Source organism: Urocitellus parryii, chromosome 2 (assembly GCF_045843805.1).
Source record: "Urocitellus parryii isolate mUroPar1 chromosome 2, mUroPar1.hap1, whole genome shotgun sequence".
Taxonomy (NCBI): domain Eukaryota; kingdom Metazoa; phylum Chordata; class Mammalia; order Rodentia; family Sciuridae; genus Urocitellus; species Urocitellus parryii.
Window position 1 is genome coordinate 140,574,419 of NC_135532.1, and position 23,045 is coordinate 140,597,463.

Sequence of the window (23,045 nt, forward strand, 5' to 3'; positions counted from 1 at the left end):
CTGGGTTGTTAGTTTTTTTACGTCTTTCCACGAAATAAGCTTTTCGACTGGTTCAATCTGGTCTTTCTTCATCCTTTTCCGAAATCTCCTCCTTCTGGGTAGTGGCTCCTCTGGGTCGATCCTCAGTCGCTTGAATCTTGGTTCTATCTCCTCCATGTCTGATAGCACGTTCAGGCACCCAAATAGGACGGAAAGAGCCTTCTGGGAAGATACAAGCATGGCCTTTTCCCCACATTATTACCGGATTTGGTCCCTTCCATTGACCAGTCTGTAAGTCTTTCCACAGAACTCTGCCTAAGGGGCCTGTTACTGAAGGAGACATTTGCCTCTCAGCAGCAGTGTGACCTTCTGTATCACAGTTTAAAAAATTTAAAACAAACAAGGCATGATTAAGGCTATTTTGGGGAGTCACAATCCTATTCCCCCCTTTTAATTTTTGTAATTGAAGCTTAATAGATAAATGAGCTCGTTCCACAATGGCTTGACCTTGGGGGTTATAAGGAATCCCTGTTTTATGATTAATTTTAAACTCTTGGCAAAATTGTTGAAAAGAAGAGCTTACGTAAGCTGGAGCATTATCTGTTTTAATCTGCATAGGGCACCCTAAAACGGAAAAAGCTGCTAAGCAATGAGAAATTACATGTTGAGCATTTTCCTTAGTACGTGCTGTGGCAAAAATAAATCTAGAATAAGTGTCCACTATGACATGCACATAACATTGCTTACCAAATTGAGGAATATGAGTTACATCCATCTGCCATATCTGATTTGGTTTTAATCCACGGGGATTTACCCCTGATGGCAGTGATGGAGTGTGAATAACACACTTTGGGCATTGGCTTACAATCTGACGAGCTTGTTCTCTGGTAATACTAAATTTTTTACGTAAGCTAGAAGCATTTTTAATTGTATTTTTTACTCTCTTAAAAGTTGTTCCAAGGTTAGCTGACATGGAGAGGTTGGAGAAGGATTCCCTTGTAATATCTGAAATAAAGGACTTAATTTAGAAGTAGTTAGTTTTAAGGATGGCTTCTGCCAATTAATTTCTCTTAAAAGCCTTGAAAATCATTAGGGGTTTGTACGGAAACTGTTTGTTCCTCTCCGGTAAAATCAAAGATGGCGGCCCCCATGGTCGGCGCCATGACGTCACATTGCGCGACCACCTACTTCCTCACTTTCGTCCCGGGGGCGGGCCGACCGGAAGTTTGTGTTCCGGCTAGGCGGAAATGCCGGCGGCGAGAAGGCGGGCTCATCTGCGCCATTTGAATCCACCGAGTGGTGTTGAGTCCTGTAATATCTATTATTGTTAGAAAATGGAGCTCTGAACTTAAAATTGCGCATGCGACACTCGCGGGCAAAATGATTGTTTCTACCACAAATGTAACATCTACCGCGGGACTTTTGACCTAAATTTACTGCAAAATCATAATTTAATTGTCTTTCTAACGCTGCGAAATCTTCAGTCCCTAAAAACATCGTTACTGGCGTTTCTAGGCCCTGCCTTCTGTTTCTCTCTGCTTGCTCATTACAGAAATCACTCCAATAGGTTTTCCAGATTAAGTAATCTCCCCCGCTCAGACAAGATCTGGCTAAAAAAATCCAATCGCTAGGAGGAAGGGGTTGTGAACAAATATTTTCTATCAGACTTTGAACAAAAGGGGAATTTGGACCATACATCTCACATGCACTTTTTAATTCTTTAATAGTTTTAAATGGGATTACAGTATGAACTCTTACTCTCTGATCTCGTTCATCAGTTTGCTCAAAAACTGGAAAGAGGTAAAAACCACTAGTATCCTCCCCCATTTCTTGAGCCTTCTTAATACCTTGCTGGACTGGGGTAAGAAGAGTCATTTTTAATTTAGCATACCTGTTAAATTTGGTCCTTCTAGCAGGTACCGGCCGAATTTGAATAGCTTGGGCAGGCGGTGTTAAGCGCAGCCTATTAAAATTTCTCTCTAAGTCCTGAATTTCAATATCTGATCCTTCCTCTTCAGTAAATTTGGAGATTCCTGTTCACAAAACCAAGGACAATATTCACCTACAATCTTTAAAAATTGTGATAACTGAGTTTTCTTTATCTGTTTCCCTTTCTGATTAATTATACTGTCTAAAATAGTCAGGTACATTTCCTTATCAGAAGAAGTTGAATTTCCCATTTTAATTAATTTAACGTCTCTTTCCTTCAATAACTCCAGGTACTTTTGTGACCCAATGTCACTTCTTCCTTTATCTTTATCTTTTTCCTTTATTTCTTTATTTCCTTTTTCCTTATCCTTATATCTTTTTTCCTTATCTTTATAGCGCGCTCCCACTCAATCTAACTAATCTAGAATGCCCCCCTCGTGGGCGCCAAATCTACCACGCGGCCTGCGCAGTGGTTTCATTAATGAGGTTCTAGGGGGATCCAACATGGCGGCCGGCGAGCAAGCAGTATTTTCTATACCTCCGCAGTAACAGGATCAGAGAGACACATAAATACACTTGCATGGGACCTGCTGAAGATCTTCTAACAATATTCCACTGAAAGGAGACCTGCCGATAACTAGTAAGTCTGTGTGAGGGGTCAGTTTGTCCCAGGCGACTGAATCTCCAACATACAGAATAAGGAGAGAATTTTAAAAGCTCCAAGAGAAAGAAAGCAGATTACATTTAGGGGTAAACCAATCAGGATAACAGCTGATCTCTCAACACAGACTCTGAAAGCTAGAAGATCCTGGAATAACATATTTCAAACACTGAAAGAAAATGGGTTCCAACCAAGAATCGTGTATCCGGCAAAATTAAGCTTCAGGATAGAAGATGAAATTAAAACCTTCCACGATAAACAAAAGTTAAAAGAATTCGCAGCTAGAAAACCATCTCTTCAAAAAATCCTTGGCAAAATATTACAGGAAGAGGAATGGAAAATAACATTGAAAACCAACAATGGGAGGTAGGACAGTAAAGGGGGGAAAGTAGTCAAAGAGGATAACAAATCAGGTTTAGTAACATCAATAAACAAATATGGCTGGAAGAACAAATCATATCTCAATAATAACCTTAAATGTTAATGGCTTAAACTCACCAATTAAGAGACACAGGCTAGTAGAATGGATCACAAAACAGGACCCAACAATATGCTGCCTACAGGAGATGCATCTGATAGGAAAAGATATTCATAGACTGAAGGTGAAAGGGTGGGAAAAATCATACCACTCATATGGACTGCGGAAACAAGCAGGAGTGTCCATACTCATATCTAATAAAATAGATTTCAAGCCAAAGTTAATCAAAAGGGATAAAGAAGGACACTTCATACTGCTCAAGGGAACCATACACCAACAAGACATAACAATCATAAATATATATGCCCCAAACAACGGTGCTGCTATGTTCATCAAGCAAACGCTTCTCAAGTTCAAGAGTCTAATAGACCACCATACAATAATCATGGGAGACTTTAATACACCTCTCTCACCACTGGACAGATCTTCCAAACAAAAGTTAAATAAGGAAACTATAGAACTCAATAACATAATTAATAACCTAGACTTAATTGACATATATAGACTATACCACCCAACATCAAGTAATTACACTTTTTTCTCAGCAGCACATGGAACCTTCTCAAAAATAGACCATATATTATGTCACAGGGCAACTCTTAGACAATATAAAGGGGTAGAGATAATACCATGCATCTTATCTGATCATAATGGAATGAAACTGAAAATCAATGATAAAAGAAGGAAGGAAAAATCAAGCATCACCTGGAGAATGAACAATAGGTTGCTTAATGATCAATGGGTTCTAGAAGACATTAAGGAGGAAATTAAAAACTTCCTAGAGTCAAATGAAAACACAGACACAACATATCGGAATCTATGGGACACATTGAAAGCAGTTCTAAGAGGAAAATTCATTGCTTGGAGTTCATTCCTCAAAAAAAGAAAAAACCAACAAATAAATGATCTCATACTTCATCTCAAAATCCTAGAAAAAGAAGAGCAAAACAACAGCAAAAGAAGTAGAAGGCAAGAAATAATTAAAATCAGAGCTGAAATTAATGAAATTGAAACAAAAGAAACAATTGAAAAAATCGACAAAACTAAAAGTTGGTTTTTTGAAAAAATAAATAAAATTGACAGACCCTTAGCCATGCTAACGAAGAGAAGAAGAGAGAGAACCCAAATTACTAGCATACGGGATGAAAAAGGCAATATCACAACAGACACTTCAGAAATACAGATGATAATCAGAAATTATTTTGAATCCTTATACTCCAATAAAATAGAAGATAGTGAAGGCATAGATAAATTCCTTAAGTCTTATGATCTGCCCAGATTGAGTCAGGAGGACATAGACAACCTAAACAGACCAATAATAATAGAGGAAATAGAAGAAACCATCAAAAGACTACCAACTAAGAAAAGCCCAGGACCGGATGGGTATACAGCAGAGTTTTACAAAACCTTTAAAGAGGAACTAACACCAATACTTTTCAAGCTATTTCAGGAAATAGAAAAAGAGGGAGAACTTCCAAATTCGTTCGACGAGGCCAACATCACCCTGATTCCGAAACCAGACAAAGACACTTCAAAGAAAGAAAAGTACAGACCTATATCTCTAATGAACCTTGATGCAAAAATCCTCAATAAAATTCTGGCGAATCGGATTCAAATACATATCAAAAAAATTATACACCATGATCAAGTAGGATTCATCCCTGGTATGCAAGGTTGGTTCAATATACGGAAATCAATAAATGTTATCCACCACATCGATAGACTTAAAAATAAGAACCATATGATCATCTCGATAGATGCAGAAAAAGCTTTCGACAAAGTACAGCATCCCTTTATGTTCAAAACTCTAGAAAAATTAGGGATAACTGGATCATACCTCAACATTGTAAAAGCAATCTATGATAAGCCACAGGCCAGCATCATTCTGAATGGAGAAAAATTGAAGGCATTCCCTCTAAGATCTGGTACAAGACAGGGATGCCCTCTCTCACCACTTCTGTTCAACATAGTCCTCGAAACACTGGCCAGAGCAATTAGGCAGACGAAAGAAATTAAAGGCATAAAAATAGGAAAAGAAGAACTTAAATTATCACTATTTGCAGATGATATGATTCTATACCTAGCAGACCCAAAAGGGTCTACAAAGAAGCTATTAGAGCTAATAAATGAATTCAGCAAAGTGGCAGGATATAAGATCAACACGCATAAATCAAAGGCATTCCTGTATATCAGCGACAAATCCTCTGAAACGGAAATGAGGACAACTACTCCATTCACAATATCCCCCCAAAAAATAAAATACTTGGGAATCAACCTAACAAAAGAGGTGAAAGATTTATACAATGAAAATTACAGAAACCTAAAGAAAGACATAGAAGAAGACCTTAGAAGATGGAAAAATATACCCTGCTCATGGATAGGCAGAACTAACATCATCAAAATGGCGATATTACCAAAAGTCCTATATAAGTTCAATGCAATGCCAATCAAAATCCCAATGGCATATCTTGTAGAAATCGATAAAAGAATCATGAAATTCATATGGAATAATAAAAGACCCAGAATAGCAAAAACAATACTAAGCAGGAAGTGTGAATCAGGCGGTATAGCGATACCAGACTTCAAACTATACTACAGAGCAATAGTAACAAAAACAGCATGGTACTGGTACCAAAACAGGCGGGTGGACCAATGGTACAGAATAGAGGACACAGTAACCAATCCACAAAACTACAACTATCTTATTTTTGATAAAGGGGCTAAAAGCATGCAATGGAGGAAGGATAGCATCTTCAACAAATGGTGCTGGGAAAACTGGAAATCCATTTGCACCAAAATGAATCTGAATCCCTATCTCTCGCCGTGCACAAAAGTTAACTCAAAATGGATCAAGGAGCTTGATATTAAATCAGAGACATGGCATCTGATAGAAGAAAAAGTTGGTTATGATCTACACGCTGTGGGATCGGGCTCCAAATTCCTCAATAGGACACCCATAGCGCTAGAGTTAACAAATAGAATCAACAAATGGGACTTACTCAAACTAAAAAGTTTTTTCTCAGCAAAAGAAACAATAAGAGAGATAAACAGGGAGCCTACATCCTGGGAACAAATCTTTACTCCACACACTTCAGATAGAGCCCTAATAACCAGAATATACAAAGAACTCAAAAAATTAGACAATAAGATAACAAATAACCCAATCAATAAATGGGCCAAGGACCTGAACAGACACTTCTCAGAGGAGGACATACAATCAATCAACAAGTACATGAAAAAATGCTCACCATCGCTAGCAGTCAGAGAAATGCAAATCAAAACTACCCTAAGATACCATCTCACTCCAGTAAGACTGGCAGCCATTAGGAAGTCAAACAACAATAAGTGCTGGAGAGGATGCGGGGAAAAGGGCACTCTTGTTCATTGCTGGTGGGACTGCAAATTGGTGCAGCCAATTTGGAAAGCAGTATGGAGATTTCTTGGAAAGCTGGGAATGGAACCACCATTTGACCCAGCTATTCCCCTTCTCGGTCTATTCCCTAAAGCCCTAACAAGAGCATGCTACAGGGACACTGCTACATCGATGTTCATAGCAGCTCAATTCACGATAGCAAGACTGTGGAACCAGCCTAGATGCCCTTCAATAGATGAATGGATAAAAAAAATGTGGCATTTATATACTATGGAGTATTACTCTGCATTAAAAAATGACAAAATCATAGAATTTGGAGGGAAATGGATGGCATTAGAGCAGATTATGCTAAGTGAAGCTAGTCAATCTTTAAAAAACAAATACCAAATGACTCCTTTGATATAAGGGGAGTAAACAAGGACAGGGTAGGGACGAAGAGCTTGAGAAGAAGATTTACATTAAACAGGGATGAGAGGTGGGAGGGAAAGGGAGTGAGAAGGGAAATTGCATGGAAATGGAAGGCGATCCTCAGGGTTATACAAAATGTCATATAAGAGGAAAGGAGGGGCAAGACAAGATAATACAAATGGAAGAAATGATTTACAGTAGAAGGGGTAGAGAGAGAAAAGGGGAGGGGAGGGGAGGGGAGGGGAGGGGGGATAGTAGAGAATAGGACAGACAGCAGAATACATCAGACACTAGAAAGGCAATATGTCAATCAATGGAAGGGAAACTGATGTGATACAGCAATCTGTATACGGGGTAAAATTGGGAGTTCATAACCCACTTGAATCAAACAGTGAAATATGATGTATTAAGAACTATGTAATGTTATGAACGACCAATAAAAAAAAATAATGAGGTTCTAGGCATAAAGTTAGTTAGACGAGATCGAAATAAAAACACAAGACTCAATTACCTTATTTCTATTGCTAGGTCCGAGACGGCTCCCCTCTCTGGTTTGCTCCTCTAGCCACCCAGCAGGGCAGCAAGGATTACTCAGGGCTAGCAGGAGAGAGAGCCCATAAAGTTTTTTAAAAGTGTTACTCTACTGTGAAATTGAGAGGAAGCATTATTTCCTCTCCAAGGTTGGAGGAGGAGATATGAACAGAGACTCAGGTGAAATTATGCTCAGCTGAACAGCTATCTTCAAAGGAGTCATCTCAAAGAAGCAGTGCTACAAGGATGAGATGAGCAGGCAAAGCAGAAGATGCACAGAAAATTATTGTGGAGCATGCCTGTGGCACCACATTAGCAATCTCCCAGAAATGCTGGAAGTGGCAGGAGCAAGAGATGCACTTTCTACCTCTACTAGTGGACAAGTGGGGCCATATCATCATGACTTGTTTAGGAGTAATCTCTGATAATATGCACAGGCTGCCAGGCAGACAGCAAACACGTTATCTATAGTGTATAATTTTGAGTTACTCTAGATATCTTTGAAGATTAGTAAGGATTCACTTGACTCACAGATATGTTTATTTACAAATAAAATTCATCTATCATAATTCAGTTGATAGTAAGGCAATAAGTCAACTCAAATCCTCTCCTCCTCCACTTTATTGGGAAAGGTGATAAAATATAAAAAATAAATTATAACAACATCAGGAGAATATTTATTTAAAACTGGGTCATATATAAAGGTGTTAGATTGGAAGATTTTCTCCGTGCCAGTAATTTAATTGAATCAATAGGACTATAGGCTTTCTTTTATAAACTCATTAAAAAAGCATCATTATTTCCTTAATTTTTTATGCTCTTGTAAATGGTATTAAAATACTTTTAAAATTGAGATATAATTCACATGTCCTAAAATTAACCATTTTGAGATATAAAAAAAATTAGTTTAGATTTTTAGTATATTCACAGAGTTGTACAACTATCATCACTATCTAATTGCAAAACATATTTATTATCCCTCAAGGAAATTCAGTACTACTTAGCATTCACTTTTTATTGTTCATTCCCCACATTTTTGGTAAGCACTGATATACTTTCTATTTCTCTATATTTGTGTATTTTGTACCTTTCAATGAATGGAGTCATATGTGATCCTTTTTGTTTGACTTTTTTTCCCCTAAGTATGATGATGTTTGCAGGTTTTATACATGTTATAATAGTAAGTCAAAGTTCTTCATTTTTTTAAAGTATTGGGGACCAAACTCAGGACCTCCACATACCAGGAAAACACTCTACCACTGGGCTATCCCACAAACTTGTCGTTACTTTTTTTGGCTCAATAAAATGTTGTTGACTGATTATACAACATTTTGTTTGTTATCAGTTGGTAAGATTTGAGTTTACACATTTTAGCTATTATGAATATATATAATAATGCCACTGTGAATATTCCTGTATGATTTTTGTATTAAAAGTTATTTTCAATTCTCTTAGATATATACCTAGGAGAGGAATTGCTAGGCCATGTGACAACCCTATGTTTAACATTTTGAGTAACTGTCAAGTTATTTTCCACCTTGGTTGCACTATTTTGTATTCCCTCCAGCAATATCAATATATTAAGGCTGCAATTTCTCTGCATCCTCAACAACCCTTACGATTTGCTGTATTTTTCCCCTTTTCTTAGAACCATCTTACAGAGTGTGAAGTGATATTTCATTATGGTTTTGATTTGCATTTCTTTAATTACTAATAATGTAGAACTTTTTTTTCATGTGCTTATTGGCCATCCTTAAAAGTTTCTATTCAAATCTTTTGCCCATTTAAAATATTGAATTTTAAAAATAATGTAGGAGTTATTTAAAAATAATGTAGGTATTATTTAAAAATAATGTAAGAGTTATTTCTTTATTTTGAATATTAGATCCTTGTTGGATATATTATTTGCAAAGAACTTTTTAACATTTTGTGGGTTATCTTTTCATTTTCTTAATGGTGTTCTTTGCAGAACATTAATTTTTTGTGAAGTTCACTTATTTATTTATTTTTCTTTGGTTGCTTATGCTTTTGGATGTGATATTTAGGAAAACATTGTCTAATCTAAGGTCATAAAAATTACTCCTGTTTTTGCTTTGGTAAACATACTTTTACTTCTTTAATCCATTCAATTTTGTACTGATATGAGAAGTTGAATTCCTCTGCACTTGGATATCCAGTTGTCCCAGAAATATTTTAAAAAACGCTGTTCTTTTACCGTAAAATTGCCTTGGCACTCTTGTGGAAATTATATGACCATACATGTATGAATTTCTACCAGGACTCTCAACTTATTCCATTGATCTTTATGTCTACTTTATATTTATGCATTAACTTGATCACTGCAGTTTTATAGTATATTTTAAAGCTGAAAAGTGTTAGTCTCCAAAATTTGTTCTTTTATTTCAAAAATTTTTTTGGGTACTATTATGTGTCTCTTGTAACTCCATTTGAATTTTAGACTCATTTCATTCATGTTGTTAAAACTTGGAATTTTGGTAGGTATTGTATAGGACCTATAGATAAATGGAGAGTATTGATAACAGTATTACATCTTCCAATCCATGAATATGGGATATCTTTCCATTTATTTTGGTCCTCTTTAATTTTCTCAACTATGTTTTATAGATTTCAGCATATAGGTATATTAGTTTGCTATTTGATGCTATAACAAAATATCTGAGGCAGGCTAATTTTGTAAAGAAAGCAGGATTATTTAGTTTATAGTTTTGGATGCTGAAAGCCCAAACAACATGGCACAGGGACTGGTGAAGGCCCCATAGTGGGTGGAGGGAGTGATTATGTGGGAATGAGCAATATCATTTTCAAACAGGAAATCAAAGAGAAATTTGGGTCCCACATTCCCTTTTAAGAGCATGTCCCCACTTGACCTAAAAACCTAGTAAGTTCCACTTCTTAATGGCCTACCACCTCCTGTCACCACACTGAGGATCAAGCCTCCAACATCTTTGAAAAGACAAGATGAAAAGAAGCCTGTTCCTGTGCCAATTCTCTAGGAAACCTACCTGGCTCACCCCTGAAGGTAACTCGCAGCTATCAACTCATGGATTTTATTCCATTTTTATAACAAGAATTTAAACAATGCTTTTCAGTTTTGTTGATTTTTCTTACATATAATGAACCAGAAAGACCTTGCTGTGTGGCCCTAAACAAGTCCTTTCATCTATGCCTCACTTTCCACCAGTGAGAAGTGGAGGATCTATCTAAATTTCTGAGACTGGCCTTGAACTTGTCTTCCTCGTGCTGCAGCCTCCCCAGTTGCTGGGATTACAGATCTGTGCTACCATTCCCAGCTCACAACATCCTTGTGAGTTTTCCATGGACACAGTCTGCAGAAAAACGTAGGCCTCATGTGTTGTCAACTGCCGACAACACAAACTGGAGATAGTGCCCCTGTGTGCGTGCCTTCCAGGTTCAGTTCTGGCATCCCTCAATCAGTGGCCTTTAACAGATCATCAGAAACCTGTACATTAGAAGTGGTGTGGCTGCCAACAACCAGCTCTTGCTATCCAGCAACCAGATCACCCCAGTCATCAACATCTTGGTAGAAGATGTAAATACCTTCTCTGAGGATATCTAGTACACACAGGTGCCTATGGCTGATATATCCATTGTGTAGCTCTATGACTTCTTTGACCCCATCTCCAACATATCCACAGTGTGGAAATAAAGCAGGGCTATACAGTGCTACACTTTGCTGCTGACATGAGCTGCTTAGTTGGGCTTTGTGCCTTGCCTACATCATGAAGTACCATGCCATATCCCTGCTGTAGGGCCACACATGGACCATGTAAAGCCAGCCCATCATCTGTTTTGTTTTGTTTTTGTTTTTGGTACTGGGGAATGAATCCAGGGGCAATTTACCATTAAGCTATATCCCAGTCCTTTTTATTTTTTGAGACAGATCTTGCTAAGTTCCTGAGGCTGGCCTCAAACTTGCAATGCTTCTGCCTCAACCTCCCAAATTGCTTGGATTACAGTGTGTGCCACTGTGCCTTTTTCTTTTTATTTTTTCCTGGTACCCAGGGACACTTAACCACTGAGCCACACCCCCAGCCTTTTTTTTGTATTTTATTTAGAAACAGGATATCAATAAGCAGGCCTGGGTTTTGGGAGCAGCTCATTCAGTATAAGTTACAGCTGTTTGGTAAGAATACTGTGTTCATGATCAAGTCCCCAGTGTGAGTGATCCCTGACATCTATGAGAAGAAGGTCAGTTTGATGATTCCACTGTGAATCATTCCCTAATCCCTGCTTTAGGGTCAGCATACAGACCTCTTGTTGATATTATACCAGGATCATAACTTGAACAATCTATCTTTGTTGATACCAGAAGACACCAGATGATGCCTTTTATAAGGGCAAGATAAAAGGAAGAATTGCTACAGATTTTAATCTTATAATCCACATCTTTAAAGATTAAATTTATTTAACTTTTAGATGGTGATGATAAGTTTTCTACCCCAAGAATGGCAGGCCTGGGCTGCTGGCCAGATGGTGAAGTGAGGCAGGGGATACACTGGACAGAGACTGTGCTCCAATGTCTGTGGCAGGTCTGGAATCCTGATACCCATTTTTCCCCAAGCTGACCAACTCTGAAATAAATCTGCTATAATCCCACTTTGTTCCTTCAAACCCAAAGCCAGAGCCTTAAGCATCATGGTACCCGCCCCCCGAAATTTTCACAGTAAGTATCAACCTCCTGGTTAAGTAGCCTTAAAGCAGTGTGTTCTAGGAACCCTAGGGGTCCCAAGTAACCACTCTCTGGTTTTCTAGATCAAATTTATGCAGAAGATAATTTTCAAATAAAGATTCCATTGGGTAAAATTTTTTAAAGATCTTTTTTTTTTCTTGAATGCTATTCTATGAGACAAGGTCTTAAATCCACCACCCCCACTCTTTGATAAAGGTGGCTTGTGACAGCCACCTTATTCTCTAGGGCCTGTGATAACAGGTCTGACATCAGGCCTCAAGGGATCTAGAAAGGCTGGACCTACAGAACTCAGCCCTGTCACTACTCTCCATGTGACCTGGGTCCTCTGGGAACCTCAGTGTCCTCATCTGTGAAGATCAAACAATACCACAGAGCTGAGTCCAGTGTATGCTTTGTGCTTAGTGTAATAGACAGCTCTCATCATGAATGGTATCCTTCCTCATTGGCCCTGATGTCCCAAGTCAAGGCATTCATTTGTATAAAGACATTTCTCCCTCTGTGCGTAGTCCTCTCTTGTTTACAAGTGCTTTTCCAGAAAGTCACTGTGTGGGGGAAAAATGGTCCAAATACTACCTCAGAAGAGGTCTCAGCTCAGAAGCATCTTTAGAGTTCCCACAGTTTAAACCAGGTGTGACCTAGGGATCCTGAAGCAAGGAACACAATTTCAACTTCCCTAAAAAGACCTTGTTGTGAATTGCTAATCATTAGAGCCAATAACCCAATCTGACTGATTACTGGGATCCACGGGAGCACATGTCAAAGGGAGAAACCAGTGGGCTCCACCAGTAGACCCTGGAATCCAGGGTTGCTAAAAACCCCTCTGTAAGACCAGTTGTTCCAATTCAGAGCTTCATAGACAGCATAGGAAACAAAGAAAAATGTAACTTCACTTGGTAGCTTGGTGCAGAGCTGTGTGTCCAGAGACCAGTGGAGGCCAAATTCCCCTTTAAACCTACCCACACCCAGAGCTTCTACTAAGGGAAAGCCACAGGTGCATTGCCATAGACTGATCTTGTTTTACAAATGGGAAAACAGGCCCACAAAACTACTTTTCTGGCAAAAGACCACATGAAAATTTAAGGCTTTTTTTTTTTTAATTTGGTACTGGGGATTGAATCCAGGGGCACTTTACCACTAAGTTATATCTCAGTCCTCTTTATTTTTTGAGACAGATCTTGCTAAGTTGCTGAAGCTGTCCTCAAACTTGCAGTGCTCCTACCTCAACATCCCAAATTGCTTGGATTATGGTGTGTGCCACTGTGCCTTTTTTTTCCCCCAGGGACACTTAATCACTGAGCCATATCCCCAGCCCATTTTTTGTATTTTACTTAGGGTTGCTAAGTTGTTGAGGCTGGCTTTGAAGTGGCTATCTTCCTGAGCTGCTGGAATTACAGATATGAGCCACTGTGTCTGGCTTTATTGGTCATATTTGTGGGTTTTTGAGGGGCTGGGGATTGAACCCAGGGCCTTGTGCATGTGAGGCAAGCACTCTACCAATTGAGCTATATCCCCAGCCCTAAATTGGTTAAAATTGTAAGACATAGAATTCATCATTTAAACCATTTTAAAGTGCAATTCATTGGCATTTAGTCTATTTACAATGTTGTGTTAATATTACCATATAATGCTACAACATTTTCATCACCTCAAAAGGAAACTTGTACTAGTGACTCACTCTCCATTCCCTTCTACCCTCATCTTCTGGTCAGTACTAATCTGCATTCTTTCTCCATGAACTTGTCTACTCTGGATATATCATATACATTGAAAAATGCTACATATGTTTTTTTTTGTCTAGCTTCTTTCATTTAGCATGATGTTTTCAAATTTCCAGTATGTTGTAGCATGTATAAGTACTTTACTCCTTTTGATGGCTGAAGAATGTTGTGTCATATAGGCATACCACATTTTGTTTATTCATTCATTAAATGGACATTTGGATTGTGTTCACCTTTGGCTATTCTGGTTGCTGCTACTAGAAATTTTCATGTACAAGATTTTGTTGGAACATGTGTTTTCATATGTATTTAGCAGTGAAATTGCTGGGTAACATCAAAAATCTATTTTTAACTTTCTAAGGAACTGCCAAATTGGTTTTCTAAGTCACTACATAATTTTATATTTCCATCACAGTTCTGCAATGAGAAATTCCAAAAGCATCTGAGAAAAAGAAAAAAAGAAAAAAAGAGAAAAGAAAAGAAAAAGAAAAGAAAAGAAAAGAAAAAGACAAGCTCCTGAGAAGATATCTCAGGAATCCAAGGGTCAAAAGAGTTTTTTGAGAATAAGATCCACATTCCCCCTTCTGGGCCAGTGCCTGAGCTGGTAAGTGGAAGACAGTGTAAATGGGTTAAAATGCCACAACATTCTTATCAAAATTTAATAGCTTCTTTTCTTATTAAGTGTTCCTTTGGTTTTTGTAGCTTTTTAGATTCTAGAGTTCTGAAAATGTTGTTTCTAACATTCTTTGTCAGCTTAATTGTTGCTTTAATGGGGAAATAGAGAGGTACCTGCCATGTCATTTTTCGTTATATCAGTCTTATTATTATTTTGTGGTTTTTTTACTATATTAATTTTATTGGTTTTATCAGTCCATTAACTTGGTTCAGCTCAAACTAAAAATGTGATTTTCATTTTGAACAGTAATAGCTTAAATTTTAGTTCAGTTCTTTTAACCTTATCTGGGCTGATTAGAGTTTGTCCTATGTAAACATGGATCAAGAAGTGGCATTTGGGCAGACATTTGGGCAAAGCTTATGTACAGAGTCTTAGATACTCTTCTCTGACTGTCTTCTCTTTCTGGTATGTGTTTTTCTTTTTCCAAATATTGTGGTTACTTTGATGCCTAGAGAGGCAAGTTCATAGTGAATCCTACTGACTTTAGCACTTTAAGTCAGTGAGATTGTGTGTTTCTCTCTAATTTGTAGTTCCCTAATGTTATGAACTTGGGCCTTAGTTTTTTGACTTTTAAAAAATGTATTATTTTACTGTGGTAAAATACACATAGTACAAAACTTACCACCTTAACTGTTTTAAGTGTGTAGTTCAGTGGTATTCAGTACATTTATAAAATATTTATTTACCATCATCCAATTCCTTCACCCTTTTTATCTTACAGAACTGAAATTTGGTACCATTTAAACAGTGACTTCCTATTCCTTCCCTGTCACAACCTCAGCTCCTAGCATCTACCATAATTTCTTGTACTCTATCTCATATAAATGTAATCATAGAGTATTTGTCTTTTTGTAACTGTCTTACTTTTGTACCATGTTTTTACAGTTCATCCATGTTGTAGCATATATATGTTGAGAGCCACAGCCAAGTCGAAATGGCCCCTGGCATTTTGCCAGAAGTAATGGTTGAGAGGCAAGCCATTAAGATGATGTTGGATTGGTTCAATTGTATATAGATCCCTGCTGTCCTCCTCAGGTGCCCGCTACTTTGAAGTTCCTGTTGAGTTCTCGCAGGGTTCCGAGAGTGAGTGCGTGTGCAGCCTGGTGGAGGGAGTTCCGGTTGGTGTGTAGTGTGTGCTGAAGAGGAGCCGCGTGGGTGGCATTCGGGAGAGTTCCTGGGGAGTGTGCATGGAGTGCTGTTGGAGTTCAGGCAATAAAGTTTCCTGTTTGAACATACAAGTGCTTTGTGGCGGCTCGGTGATTTGTTCCCAGCCAGACTGTGGCATTTGGTGGCCTGTGCAGGGAACGCCTGAAGCTTGGGGGTAAGTAAAATTGCTCGCCCCTGAGGGAAGGCAAGAGAATGGGTGACCATTTCAAAAAACAATGTGTTCTTGTTTTCATTTCTTTTGTTTTTGTTTCAAGCTGCATGTCCCTAGAACTTTCTCAGGCAAACTGGGGAAAACGGTTGGCTCAAGGTTTGAAGTTGTTCGCCCCTGAGATAGAGATAGAAATAGACCATGAATATACATTTCAAGAAAATAGGAAAATTGATACAATGCATTTTTGTTCCGTTTTGGTTTCATTCTGTTTCGGTTTTATTTTGTGTTATCTTTATAGTAGAAATATGGGATCAGAAATTAGTAAAAAAAACCCCGAAAGAGTGTTAAGTAAATTGTTAGAGGTTCAGACTATGGTAGAAATCATGTTAGATCAAGCAAAAGAGAAGATCTCTTGAGTTAGTCAGACAGAGGAAGAAAATTTAAAGGAGAAAGGACTATCAGGGAAAAAGTTACAACAGGAGGTTGCTACTAACACCTTTCTATCACTAGAGGGAGTAAGTGTCCAACCAACAGCTCTACCTATGGGGCCCCCAACCCCCGTAGTTGATAGATGGGATCCTGAGACAGGACCTCAAACATTAGCATGCCCTGTACTTGAGCAGGTAGGAGGGCAACAAATTCACCATGCTTTAGATTTCAAAACAGTGAAGGAGTTAAAGGAGGCTGTAACAACCTATGATCCCCAAGCACCCTTCACTGTAAGCATGGTCAAATCCATTACCAACTTGGACATGACGCCAGCAGATTGGGCTAGTATGTGTAAAGCTGTGCTAAATGGAGGGCAATATTTGTTATGGAAGGTTGCCAATGAGGAATTTTGCATGGAGACGGCTAGGCGATATGCAGCAGCCAGTGATCCTCAGAGAAATCTAGATATGTTAGGAAAAGGACCTTATGAGGATCAGCAGTAACCAATTAGATATGATCCTGCCATACACTCACAAATTGCTGAAGATGCGGTTAGGGCATGGAAGACTTTACAAGGACATGGAGATTTACAAGGTCAATTATCTAAGGTAATACAAGGAGCTTATGAACCTTACACTGAATTTGTAGATAGGCTTATTCAAACAGCTATCAGAGTTTTTGGGGATACAGAGCAAGCAATGCCATTAATTAAACAGCTAGCCTATGACCATGCAAACAAAGGGTGCAGGGAGGTCATTAGACCATGGAAACATGAAGATTTAAACACATATATGTTGAGGGCCACAGCTGAGTCGGGATGACACATGGCATTTTTGCCAGAAGTAGTGGTTGAGAGGTGACGCCAGCAAGTTTTCGCGGAGTTCCTGTTGAGTTCCAGTTGAGCTCTCGCGGGGATTCCCGGAGAGTTCCCATTGGTTGGGGAAGTGCTGGAGGAGGGATATTTCCAGTTGCTGGTTCCTGGACGAGCCACGTGGTGTTCGGGAGGATTCCTGGGGAGCATGTGTGGAGTGTGCTGGTGGAGTTCAGAAATAAAGTTTGTTCCTGCTTCAGTGGCTTGTGATTTGTGCCCAGCCAGACTATGGCACATATATTAAATTATGTAGAGACATGAATGAACAAGGGCAAGTCTTGGCAGCTGCAGTACAACAGGCTTTATATGCTAGGCCAAAAACATGCTACAATTATGAACAAACAGGACATTTTAAAAGGAGTTGCCCCATAGGAGGAGGGTTTAACAAACTAGGTATCAAAGGGGTAGAATACCGGGTATTTGCCCAAGATGCCATAGAGGGAAACATTGGGCTAATGAATGCCATTCTCAAACCACCATAGAGGGTATTCTGTTATCAAAAAACGGACAAGGACCAGGTTGTTTACCCGAGATATCATGGAGAAAGGCATCGGGCTCCATTGCAAAAAATGGACAGGGGGGCCCAATGCTCCGGGGCCCACGACCACAAATATATGGGACACTGGAGGAACCCAGCAACACCATCAGGGTAGTGCCCAGGACACATTATCCATCAGATCTCTCATCAGACAAACCAGAGGGAGCGCAGGGTTGGACATCTGCGCCTCCACCAGAGCAGTACTAACTCCAGAGATGGGAGTTCAAATCATTCCCACAGGAGTAAAAGGACCTCTTCCCCAAGGAACAGTAGGCTTATTGTTAGGATGCAGTTTTTCTACTCTAAAAGGACTTATGATAAGTCCTGGGGTAATTGATCCTGATTATGAAGGTAAAATAAAAATTATAGCTAGTTCTCCAAGAGGTATATCAGTAATTTCACCAGGAGAGTGAAATAATAGCACAGTTATTAATAATACCCAGCCTGCATGATAAATTTTCCAGTAGTACTATAGAAAGAGGTTCCAGGGGTTTAGGCTCCACAGGTGTGCTGTCTTTAAATTTAGATTCTCGTCCAATGCTAAAACTAGATATTCAAGGACATGAATTTAATGGGCTACTGGATACAGGTGCAGACCTTAGCATCATCTCTCATCAAGAATGGCCAAAACATTGGCCATTACAACAAGCCACTCAAACGCTTCAAGGCCTAGGAGTAGCAACTAATCCCCAAAGAAGTGCAATGGTATTAGATTGGAAGGATCCTGAAGGATGTGAAGGAACTATACAGCCATATGTATTGGATCATCTTCCTATAAATTTATGGGGACCAGATGTCCTAGATCAATTAGGTTTGACATTAACAAATAACATCAATCCAAATGTGCCCACTATTATGGCTAGACAAGGTTTTAGGAAAGGAAAAAGATTAGGAGAAAAAGGACAAAGTATAGTGGCGCCAATACAAATAGATCAAGAAATAGATGGACATGGATTGGGTTTTCAGGAGGGGTCACTGAGACAATAAAAATTACTTGGAAATCAGAAAGACCAGTATGGGTTCCTCAGTGGCCCCTGACTAAGGAAAAGATACAAGCAGCCCATGACCTGGTCAAACAACAATTAGCGGAGGGACATATACAACCTTCTGTATCTCCCCATAAAACTCCCATTTTTTGTCATTAAAAAGAAATCTGGTAAATGGAGGTTATTGCAAGATTTAAGAGCCATTAATATTGAGATGGTTATTATGGGACCTACTCAATCGGGGATTCCTCAATTGTCTGCTTTGCCAAAAACCTGGTATGTTTTAGCTATAGATATTAAAGATTGTTTTTTTTTCAATTCCAATTCATCCTGAGGATAGTCCACATTTTGCATTTACTGTCCCTACGTTGAATCACGAAGGTCCTGATCAGAGGTATGAATGGAAAGTACTCCCTCAAGGGATGGCTAACAGCCCAACTATGTGTCAAATTTATGTTAACAAAGCCATCCAGCCACTTAGAAATCAAAATCCTGAACCACAAATATTTCAGTATATGGATGATGTATTGTTAGCACACAAAGATAAAAACACATTGCTAGAATGTTATGCCACACTTACAAACTTATTTAAAAAATTATAATCTAGAGATAGCAATAGATAAAGTACAATTAAATTTTCCAATTAATTATTTAGGAGTTCTATTATCCTCAACCATGGTCTGCCACCCAAAATTCAAATATGAGTAGATCAACTCAAATCACTTAACGACTTTCAAAAGTTATTAAGAGACAAAAATTTGATAAGGCCTTATCTAGGTATACCAACAGGAGAGTTGGGACCTTTATTTGATATCCTAAAAGGTCCATCAGATCCAAATTCACCCCGAATGTTAACGCCTGAAGCAAGAAAGGCATTAAAAAAAACATATATGGAAAATATGCATTTGGATAGAATTGATATAAGTTTGCCTTTATTATTTATTGTACTACCAACAAAAAATATTCCTACAGAAGTATTTTGGCAAGAAGGTCCATTATTGTGGATACATCTATCTTATTCTCCTAACACTATTCTTACTAGGTATCCCGATGCTGTAAGACAATTGATACTCAAAGGAATAAAAGCAGCAAAGGGAGTGTTTGGAATTTCTCCCAATAAAATTATTACTCCATATACTATGGATCAAATTGATGAGTTAGCTAATGAGTTAAATACTTGGGCAATAATCATGTGCAAATCTAATGTTTCATTTGTTAATCACTTACAATCTAATCCTTTGCTGTCTTTTTGGTCTTCTCATCCTATAGTTTTTCCAAAAATGACAAGAAAAACACCTATCATGAATGCTCCAAATATATTCACTGATGGGTCAAATAATGGTACAGCAGCAGTAGTTACCCCTGATCAAACTTTTACTTTTTTAGTACCCAAACAATCAACTCAAAAGGTAGAGCTTAATGCAGTATTAACAAGCTTTTGTGATGTTTAAAGATTCTGTATTTAATTTATTTTCTGATAGTCAGTATATAGTTAATGCTATAGTATCCCTTGAAGATGCTGGTAGTATTTCCCCTTCCTCTACTGTTTTCTCTTTGTTTTCCACTATACAAAGTCTAATCTGGGACAGAAAAGATCCATTCTTTATAGGACATATCAGGGCACATACAGGATTGCCTGGAGCCCTTAGTTTGGGCAATGATTTAGCAGATAAAACTACACATGACATACATATTTTTTCTACACTAGAAGAAGCTACAAATTTTCATAAAAGGTTCCATGTCAATGCTAATATTTTACAAAAGCATTTTAAAATAACTAAGGAACAAGCTAGACAAATAATAAAACAATGTCAAAATTGTGTGACCTTTTTACCACAAGTTAATCTTCGAGTCAATCCTAGAGGACTGATACCTAACCATATTTGGCAGATGGACATCACACACTTGCCAGAATTTGGAAAATTAAAATATTTGCATGTTAGAGTTGATACTTCTTCTGGATTTTTGATGGGCTCCCTTCATGCCGGAGAAAAAACTAAAGATATTATAGCTCATTGCTCACAAAATTTTGCCACTGTGGGCGTTCCAAAACAGTTAAAAACAGATAGTGGTCCTGGCTATACTTCTCCCTCTTTTAAACAATTTTGCTCATCATTTGGCATTACTCATATAACAGGAATCCCATACAATCCACAGGGACAAGGCATAGTTGAAAGAGCTCATCAAACCATTAAAATGTACTTATTAAAGCAAAAAGAGGGAATTGGGAAGGGGTATATATCCCCCAAAGATAAACTTAAAATAACCCTTTTTACTCTAAACTTTTTAAATTTGGATTCATCAGGGCTTAGTGCTGCAGAAAGGCATATGTGTCCAAAAAATGTACATAAGCCTAAGGTACTATGGAAGGATATTCTAACAGGACAATGGAAAGGTCCTGACCCAGTAATTGTCTGGAGTCAGGGGTCTGTTTGTGTGTTTCCACAGGGAGAACATTAGCCGATTTGGATTCCAGAGAGACTAACTAAATTGATTTCTACAGACCAAAAAGAAGATGACTTGGCTCCAATCCATAACAGCTGATATCCTTACATCTGCAACAGTGGTTCTCCCACACCTAGAGGCTAATGAATAATGAACACCATTAAGGCCTATTTCAAATGCAATAAAAACCTTGGGGGCTTGCTTGTGGGAATACCTTCAGACCCATATGCAAGTTATAGGAAAAAGGATGGGATATCCAAAGAAGAGTCAAACTCAGGTGGTAACCAGGATGCTTTTTTCAATATCTATTTTATTATTGCCTTTTCCCACATCATGAAGTTCTATTTTATTTTTTGAGCTCATACAGACCTAGGTTAATGTTTTTCTGATCAGTTCTATTTCTTGACTGTGGAGTTTTTAAACATTGCAATGGAGATTTCACCTGTGAAAAGCTACAAGGCCTTTTCTATTGTCTTAAGTGTTGTATGTTATGTGTGCACACTTCTGTTTTGTGTTGTATGTCTGTAGGTGCATATGTCCATATATCATATATGAGGAGTGCTCATGAAAAAAATGGATCCAAATATTTTATTTTATTCACGTGATTTAAATGGTTTAATTTAAATTGGGTAAACAGCTGTTGAGGATTGTTTATTATGTGAACAAAAAAGGAGGTTAACAGATCTGTTTGTTTACTTTCACCTTTTCTTATCATTATATTTAATAATTCTGTTCAGGATAATGCAAATTGTTCAGAAAATTGTTTTCTTAGTGCCTGCTGGAATGTTACATAATTTTTTTTTAGCCATCATTGCCAGAATTCCTATCTTCATCCCAGTGCCGGTGAAGACAAAGATAAAACCAAACTACAGCTTCTTCGATAGCTTTCACAGTAAACTGTATAAACTGATGCATCAATGAATAATAACTCAACAAGTGATGCTCAATCAAGGAATCGATTTACTTTGGGAGGAGTCGATTTACTTTTTTTTTTTTTTAAATTTAGGAATTCTCTATATATTCTGAATATCAAGCCCTTATAAGATATGTGATTCGTAAATCTTTTCTTCCATTCTGTGGGATGCCTTTTTTACTGTATTGATAAAGTCATTTGATGCATAACATTTAAAAATTCTTATGTAGTCCAATTTCTCTGTTTTTTCTTTTGTTACCGGTACTTTCATTTTTATTTTTTTATTTTTAAAATATTTATTCTTAAGCTTTAGGTGGATACAACATCTTCATTTTACATCTATGTGGTGCTGAGGATCAAACCCGGTGCCTTGTGCATGCTAGGCAAGCACTCTACCACTGAGCCACAACCCCAGCCCTCGTTTTTAAATTCAGAAAAATCACTGCCAAATCCAGTGTTATGAAAGTTTGACCTGTTTTCTTTTAAGAGTTTTATAGGTCTTTGATCTAGTTTGAGTTAATTTTTATGAATGACATAAGGCAAGAGGTCAATTTCATTATTTGGCATATATGTATATAGTTTTCTTGGCACCATTTGTTGAATCAGTTCTTTGCCTTTTAAATAATTAATTTTTTCATATCTCTGGTTATACACAAAGTAGAGTCACATTATTTGTGTCTTCATATATGTACTTAGGGTAATGATATCCACCTCATTCCACCATCTTTCCTGTAATCCCAGGAACCTAGGAGGCTGAGGCAGGAAGATCACAAGTTCAAGGCCAGATTTAGCAATTTAGTGAGGCCTTAAGCAATTTGTCAAGGTCCTGCTTCAAAAAGAACTGTATATGTGGCTCAGTGGTTAAGTGCCCTTGGCTTAAATCCCTGGTACCAAAAACAAACAAACAAACAAGCAAATAAACAAATAACCCCCAAACATCTACATATCAGAGAAAACATACAACCTTTGGGTTTTTGTAATCGGCTTACTTCACTTAGCATAATATTCTCCAACTCCATCCATTTACCTGCAATTTCCATGATTTTATTCTCTTTTAACG

At 38.0% G+C, this 23,045-nt stretch overlaps 1 pseudogene; it reads left to right on the forward strand.

Moving 5' to 3' along the window:
* Positions 1–7,688: 7,688 nt before the first annotated feature.
* Positions 7,689–11,800, forward strand: LOC113178727 (dual specificity protein phosphatase 18-like; annotated as a pseudogene).
* The last annotated feature ends 11,245 nt before the right edge of the window (positions 11,801–23,045 follow it).